Source organism: Vigna unguiculata, chromosome 11, assembly GCF_037176805.1.
Source record: "Vigna unguiculata cultivar grain cowpea cultivar isolate G323 ecotype 2 chromosome 11, ASM3717680v1, whole genome shotgun sequence".
Lineage (NCBI taxonomy): Eukaryota > Viridiplantae > Streptophyta > Magnoliopsida > Fabales > Fabaceae > Vigna > Vigna unguiculata.
In genome coordinates, this window is record NC_140802.1 from 37,280,171 (window position 1) to 37,289,568 (window position 9,398).

The following is a 9,398-nucleotide window of genomic DNA, read 5'->3' on the forward strand; positions in this document are numbered from 1 at the left end:
GATTCACATGAAATTTCTCAGGTTTAATTCACGTAGATGCATTTTTTATCTCCATCACAAGTCTTCTCTTTGAAAAAGAAAGAATCAATTCTTTTACTTTTTATTATAATTTTTCTAATATAAATTTATTACTACTCACCCATTTAGAAAAAAGATAAATTTATCACCTTTAAGTGATACACATAGTGATACACGAGAAGAAAACATATTGCTTTAAAAAAAGTAGAAAACAAATTTATTCAAAAAAAAAATTAATCAGTCCAAAATGTTTCTTAACTTCTTAAGTCCACTCTGATGTAATTTTATTTTAAAAATAATGTGAGATTGATAGTGAAAATTAAAATAAAAAGGAAAATGGAAGAAAAAATGGAGATATATAAGAAAGAAACGAAAAAAAAACTATGCATGAAGTTTTTTAAAAAAAAATTAAAAAGTTAATATAAATAATATAATAATATATAAAAATAATTTTAAAATAAATATTAAAAATTGAATAAAAAAATGGAAGAGTCGTGGCTCCCCTTGGTCATATCTAAAGTCCCTGTCATAGTAAGTTGACTTACTATGTTAGGTATTCTAATATTTGTTATAGTAAGTCAATGTATTATGACAGGTGTGTTATAAGATGTTACATCTTTATTGTCTTTAAAAATATCTTTTACTCAAAAACTTCTTTAGCATATTTTTATTCCATTAAATTTACATGTTTTATACATTAAATTAAATTTTCACATCTTGCTTATCACAACATTATTTCATTCAAATCAAACTTGTCTAAACTTTGTGTGTTCCACCAAATCCCTATGGATACACATTTGTTGTACTACAAAATTACGTAGTATACTTGCTGAAAAAATAGATTGCATTGAAGCTCCAAAATTGACTAGGAATACATGTTGGTTAGAAGTCATCATATACTATATTAAACTTACAAACTCATACAGTATCGCAGACTAGGTGGTGAGATTCGAAGAAGGTTCTTATACCCTTGTTTGACGATGTCATACTTACTATGTTTAGAGGAATTTGATTCAATTTTATTAGACCAAGGGATTAGGACCTTTGCTATAATCCACTTTTACGAGGGTTGTTGCAATTTTTAGGATTGTTACAATATATATACTTCTATATAACAAGGATTCTCCTTTTTGAGATCCTCTTATATTTTCCAATTTATAATTTAAATAAAAATTATTTTAAATTAAAATAATTATTCTATTAATTATATCATTTTAAGTCGTTGTTTTTCTACATGTAATCATGTTTTAAATTTAACCATTTTTAGTTAAAAAATTATCTACAAAAAAATAAAATGTATTTATAGTAAAATTATAAAATTATGGTATAATTACTAATTTGGTACCCAACTTTTTGGTTAAGTTCAATTTAGTACTCATACTTTTGGTTTGTTCAATTTAGTACCCTAATTATCTAAAAAGATTCAATTTGGTCATCTCCGTTAAGTTGAAGTTAACACCGTATCCGTACAGGAGCCGTGAAATTTTTAATTTTTTTTTTTAGTTTTAATTTTTTTCAAAAAATTTAAAAATTGCCACATGTCAATTTACCATCGTGCCACGTAACAACTTACAATCATGACATGTGGCAGTGGTAATAGTTGTATTCAATTTAGTCCTCTATTTAAATTTTTTGTTCAATTTAGTACCCAATTTTTTAAAATGATCCAATTTCGTCCTTTCCAATTTGAGACCAAATTAGTAACTAAGTTTAATTATAACTTATATATACATGTTAAAATAATTGTTTTGAATTTATACATCAAATCACTACACCTAAATATTCAAATTATTTTATTTTTTGTAAGTGTAAAAAATTTCATGTGTAAAAAATTACAGAGGTAAAAAATGTAAAAAATAAAATAATTTAAGTATTTAGGTGAAATGATTTGATGTATATATTAGAAAAAGTTATTGTAACATGTATATATAAGTTGTAATTAAGCTGATTTACTAATTTAGTCTCAAATTGGAGAGGACGAAATTCATTTTAAAAAGTTGAGGTACTAAATTGAACAAAAAATTTAAATAAAGACTAAATTGAATACAACTATTACTATTTTCACGTGTCATGATTGTAAGTTGTCATGTAGCACGATGGTAAACTGACATGTGACAGTTTTTAAATTTTAAAAAAAAATTAAAATTAAAAAAAAATAATGTTGTTTTAAAAAATAAAAAAAAAATTCACGGCTTGACATATGTCCTGTACGAACATGGTGTTAACTCCAACTTAACATAGATGACCAAATTGAATGTTTTTAGATAATTGGGATACTAAATTGAGCAAACTAAAAGTATGGGTACCAAATTGAACTTAACCAAAAAGTTAGAGTATCAAATGAGTAATTATACCTAAAATTAATTATATCTAATTTTATAATTATAATAATAACAATAATAATAATTTTATTATTTATTTATTTATTATCATAAAGAAAAATGAACAAACATATGCATAATGCATGTGTTTTGACTAATCACTTATAATACATTTTTAAATAAATATTTTTAAAATATTTAATTATCGCATCTAATAATATCTAATATTTTTTTTAATTAAATGATTATTATACATTTTTTTATTTAAAATATTAATTTAATCTTATTTATTTATTTTCTTAGTTATTATAATTTTCCCCCTCCTGATACTTGACTCGGAAAATTTGTATTATATTTTAAGACTTTTAAATTAAAAAGTAAACATAATGATTTGGATAAAATAAACATTATTTTGGAGGTGAAAAAAATGTGAAATTTTTTTTTATTAATTTAAAATATTTTATTTTTATGCATAAGGTTATATGTAAAACCCTAAAAAATACATTTTAGAATAGATTGTGATTTAAAAATAATGAGACTCGATTATTTTAATATTAAAAGATTTTAGTATAAATAATTTTGTTATAAACGAGTTTCATTATTTAAAAACACATAATCTCTCTAGAAACCACTTTTTTAGAGTTCTCTGACTTCTCTCTAAAAGTTCTCACCTTTTGTTCATCTATTTGAAGATCGGAGACCGCAAGGGTGATCCTCTTGACGAGCTCTTCCTTTCTATCCGATTAGTTTCTCCAACCATGTAAGTTGAACTTCTGCTAGTTTTCTTGTGGGTCTTCTCTATTCTGGCTTGCATGTGACCCTGCTTTGGTTGCATGTGACTATTTAATCATCAATATGAGTCTTTGTTGGTCAATGATCATAACGGTAGGTCCTGATCGTTCTTGTGTTATTCCTAAATATAGACATATTGTCCTATGGAGCAGAAGGTGTTTTGGTGTTCCTTTAGTATGTTGAGTTGTTTGGGCTGATTGAGCCGCTTTCTCAGGTATAGAAAGCTAGTATTATTTTGCTTTGTAGTGTTTTTCTAAATTAATGATTGCATGTTGATGAATTTGATATGTGATGAGTATGATTGTTTTGCTTGTATGGTTTGATATATACTTCTCGTAACTAAATCCACAGGTTGTAGAAATATTCAGTGGTTACTTGTGGAATTCACTGTTTGAATTATCTCAAAGTTGAATCCACTAGTTGTGGAAATATCCAATGGTTACCGCTGGTGTGAATTCTGCATCCTAGAGCTAAATCCATAGGTTGTGGAAAAATTCCTAGGTCACTTGTGGAATCTTCTGTTTGTTTCTTCACCTTTAATATGAACTGTCATCTTCCCTCTATCATGTGTGACATTTATGTTTTTCTTTGTGTTTAAGAAGTTTTACTAGTTGTTCTTGAACATTTATGTTATAGAGTGCTTATTACATGAAATTATGAAATATGATATGTGAATATGATGAATGAGTTGTGTATGATTGGTGGGTATGTTTTATGGAGAAGTGATGAGGTTTTAAGTATGAAAGAATCAATGGAATGAGATGGTTAAAGTTCGATTGCATCTTTGTTTTGAAGTGTTGGATTCTGAGGAAATGTGATGATGGTAAGAGAGTGAAAGTGGATCTTAATGGAATGGAATGAGAAAGTTGATTTGAATTGTTTGTTGCATAAGGGTTGTGCTTCTAAGGAAGAAGTGCAGTCCTCACTAGTAGGTTGTTATGCATTGGCTAGGGATATGTGTTGGTCAGAAGCTATCATATACTCTACTAGGCTTACAAACTCATATAGAGTGTTGTGGCCTACGTGGTGAAAGTTGAAGGAGGTTCTTATGGCGGGATTAGGGGTGGGCCATTAATCTGGTGATGCCATAAGTAACTTACCCTGTCTAGAGGAAATTGATTCATGTTGGTTAGACCAAGTGGAGTCAGGACCTTTGCCGCAATCCACTTTTCGTTAGGCCAAGTGGAGCCAGGGCCTTTGCCATAATCCACTTTTATGACAGGTGCACAACTTTTATGTCTGAGTCAATGCATATCCGGATAATTGAGTTTAGAAAGTCTACAATTATATGTTTGGTATTTCTTTTTATGAAAGCTTGAAATATGCTATTTTATAATGTAACAAGTTTAAATGTTATATGATTATTTCTTTTATAAACTAGCTTACTGGTGCACTCTATGTCTCTTGTTGTTTGTATTTCTTTTACGATGATCACCTATTCGGTGGGAGCAGATGAGGTTACAGGTTTAGAGGCACCTTTGGAGGATGAGGAACCATCTGTTAGGCTAGTGAAAGGTTTCTGGGAGTTGTAGTAAGTGGTTAACGTGTGTATATAGAACTTGGTTGGTTTTAGTTGGTTTGTATAAATGATATATTTTTATAGTTTTATCTTCTGTAAGACTATATTAATATATTTTATACAATGGATGATCTATTTTGAACACTATGATGAAACATCCTAGTTTATTAATTTTTAAGTTGCTGAAATTGGGATGTTACATTATAAGAAAACTTTTAAATGTTAAAAGAAATTAAAGGAGTTTTTAAACACATTTAATAATGCATTGAAAATAATAATTACAAAATATATTTTATATTATAAATTTTGTAATAAAAGTTTAAAATGTTAAAATTGATCAAGTTTAAAACTTAAACTTTAAAATATCATTTGTGCATGAAAGTATTTTAGCACCGATTTTTTTTAACAATTGTGTTTTGGGTCAACAACCGAAACATATCAAGACGAGATAAAAAATGTGACATTTTGGCCTCAGTTATAAAGTAAAGCCAAAAAGTTCACATTATGTTTTGGTTTAGGTACTAACTGAAACCTAATACTTTTTTTATTTAAAATAAAATATTTAATTTAAAGATATTAGAATTCATTTATTATTAGAACTGAAGTCCAATACTCTTTAATTTTGTTCAAAATCAAAAAGGATATTTGGCTTCAGTTATGACCATAACTGATACCAAATATCCTCAAAATTAAATAATTTTAAATTAAAAATAGTATTAGGCCTAGATTATTACCAAAGACTTAAAATTATGCTTTGGTTCAAGTGCTAACCAAAGCCTAATACCTTTTTTATTTTAAAAAAGTTAATTTAAAGGGTAATAGAATTCATTTATTATTAGAACTGAAGCCCAATACCCTTTAAATTTTTTTTTAATCAGAAAGGGTATTTGACTTCGGTTATGACCATAACTGATACCAAATATCCTTAAAATTAAACAATTTTAAATTAAAAGTAGTATTAGACTTCGATTATTACCAAAATCAAAGTTGAATACCTTTTTTTATGTGATTTTTTTAATATTTTTTTATTTTTGTGTCTTCATACATTTTAAACCTGCATAGATTGAGACATAACTAACACAAAACACATTATATTTTGTCAAACCCATAATCTGAATACAACTATAAGTTTTGTCTTACAACAAGTAAATATCCTAAATACTTTTGTACATTTGTATTATATATTTTACACAAACTATCTTATCATACTTTATGGACTTATCAGGATTGGTGCAATACTCTTGAATTTTTGCACAAAAGACAATAATTTCAATTAATACATAAAAAGACAAAGTTGCAAAGTATTTGATTCAATGCAAATATTACATTTTCCCAACTAGTTGTAATACGAGCATGATCAATGGTTTTAATCCATTGCATTACATAATAATTGCACTCATATGAGCCAGTTTGTTTATTACACTATAATATATCAACACAATTATAAATAATTGAGGAAGACAAGGAACCAAACAATTATAAATATATGGACCAAAGTTCCAAACCTGAAGGAACAACCATGTAAGTGTTTTTGCTTTAGTAGTTGATTTTCCTGACAACATGTTATGTCTAAAAATTGAACTATGAAAAAAATGAATGTTTTAGGATACATTTATATAACAAAGAAAATTCATAATATAACATCTCAAAATTTATACCACAATATTTTCAGTATGCAAAAAAAAAATGGTTAAATAGTTATTATAATTTTTCAGTTATAAATAAAAAAAAAAATATATATATATATATATATATATATATATATATATATAAATGACTGTACATAATATTTAAATATGTGTACGTAATATTTAAATATATATATATATATATATATATATATATATATATTATTTAATATCGTAATGTTATAATTGTTATAAATCAAAATATATGTACGTAATATTTAAATATATTTGAATATAAGTACGTAATATTTAACGTGTATATATATATATATATTATATCAAATAAACATTATATAATAATATATTACGTTTACAAGTATAATATAAGTTTATCTTAGAATAAATGGTGCAAGTACAACGTTCAAAAAGAGATAGAGTTTCAATTAATAATATTCCATTCTTGTGCTGCAAATCTAAGAAAAGATTACATGAATTTAATGTGTGAATCTTCAAGCCTCTATATATAGAGATGGTTCACTGAAAGCTAGACGAAGCAAAGCAAGAAGAGAAAAGAAAAGAGAGATCCGAGAGTTAGAGAGGCACATAAGAAAAAGGGAAACGAAACAATGAGACTCAAAGGAGAAATAAGAGTTGAATCGTGCATTTATTCAGACCTTTTTCAATCTCTAAGGTAAGGGAAGGGGACATTTATCATTCTATCTTTTGACTTTTAATTTTTCTTATCTCCTCATAATTATTTTTTTATATTTACCTTTAAGTGAGGTGTCCCTAACCTCATTCTAATTTATATTTAGTTTTCGTCCCTATTTATTTATTTTTATTCACCTCCAGTTATGCATTGGTCCTATTTATTCAATTTATATTTATTCTTAATTACTTATTTATATTTATCTCCAGTTCCGTATTGGTCCTTTCTATTTATTTATATTTAATTTAACTATTCATTGATCCTATCTATTTATTTGTATAATTATGTGGTTTAATATTGAAATAAAATTTATGATAAATAAAGATTTGATTATTGTAGTTAGAGGTATAACCTTGAGGATTTAAACGAGTTAGTATTACTCAAGTGAGATGTTCTTGAGTTACTTTGTTGGCCATGAGCTCATTTATCCTGACTAGTCACTACAAAATTAATCAATATCTTTATAAAGTATGATAAAATCTAGTTTTATGGATTTGGGAGAATTTTCATTTCATTTTATCTTATTATGATATGTTGTATATTTTTTTTGTGATCTTTGTCTCACTTCCTATTTTATGATTGTGTGTGAAAAACAAAATTTTATAACATTATCATAGATGGTTGATCCCTTCTTCGCCGACATTGTGGTTGTTTTTCCGGGAGAAATGCATGGCAAACCAATGCAGTGAATAATTCTATGACATTTCAGGGAACGAGAAACTCTACCATTACTTTCCTCTATGCTCTGAATGCACCGATTGTCATCGAAGGACAAATCAGAGTTACCTTCTATTTACCCCCAACAGTCCAAGTGAACCCTATCCATAACATTTTCCCTCCACCTGTTTGAAAACTAGTATATGAGGGGGAAACTGTAAATAAATAACACTCCTTTCTCTTATAGTGTAGGAAATATAAGATGTACTAAACGGTGTAGATATAAGATGCATACAGTATTGTAAATATATATATATATATATATATATATATATATATGTGTGTGTGTGTGTGTGTGTGTGTGTATGTGTGTGAATATTTTAAGTATAATTAGATATCATCGTATAATTTTGCCTTTAAAGTTTATAAGTATATTGTAGGAAATAATAATAATAATTAAATAAATAGAATTTTTTTTTTATTGTCACACATAACATTGAGGTTCTTACCAATCTATTACTTGTCTAAGATGGTTAGGGGGAGACTTGTCCAAGGAGCAAAACCACACATCAATGTTCTTCTTCAAGAAAACCACAAATAATTGCCAATGACGCTCAAATTGAAAATAAATTCATTGTTATACCTTAAAATGATGAATTATATTGACAAGTTAACAAAGTACACTTATGTGGCAATATAAAGGACAAAATATATTTGTTTTCCTCGTTCAAAGCATTTGGTGATGTATGCTTAGATGTCATCAAATTTATTGCCTTCATGAGTGAGTTGGGTCTATGAACCCATATACATCATTCAACCCCGTATTGTTAGTGACACCACATATATACCTAAACATAACATTTATTTGATATAAGTGAATAGATAAATCAATTAAATATAAACAATGGTTCAAAAGCTTACATCATCAACAACTAAATAACAGTAATATCCAGTTCTTTTGTCCATGACACAAGTTCTAACACATCTTGTTTATGCAAGTACAATGGGATGTCAATGTCTCACCCAAATACATTAGAATCCCATGGAATCGGCATCGACTCATCGCTTATGATGTCAACAAGATGGTGTAATGCACCAAAAGGATCATCCAAAGATAGAGGAATATTCTTGGATTTAGAACTTTCATATCGATTTAACTACTGTAATTTCCCATTGAAACAATAGACATAAGGACAGACATCTAAATTTCACTTCATCATCACTTCTACTTTCATTACATTGCGCAAATTGTATAAATTCTTCTACTCCTCTCTCATATTTTGCATTGATGCGTGATGAATGAATCCAATCTCGATCTATACATACACACACACACACACACACACACACACACACATATATATATATATATATATATATATATATATATATGTGTGTGTGTGTGTGTGTGTGTGTGTGTGTGTGAACAATTTCAGTGAACTTTAAATGAATTATCACCTCACTTTTTTATTCAAGGTGTGATCTTATCCCATTCAAGAAGATAAACTCTTTTTAGTTTATTGGTACACATCAATTTTAAGCAACATATCTTAAATTTCACAAAAATGTACTATCATTTCACATTGGTTTTCAAGTTACACAAAAGGAAAGTGATTATCAACCATAGTCAAATATACACCCAAAGATCAAACAAAATATAGTTGACAAATGTTCATGAATTTGAAGACATGTATATTAAAATATATATGCACTAATAACCATGAAATTAATCTTCTTAAATTGAGTGACTGCGA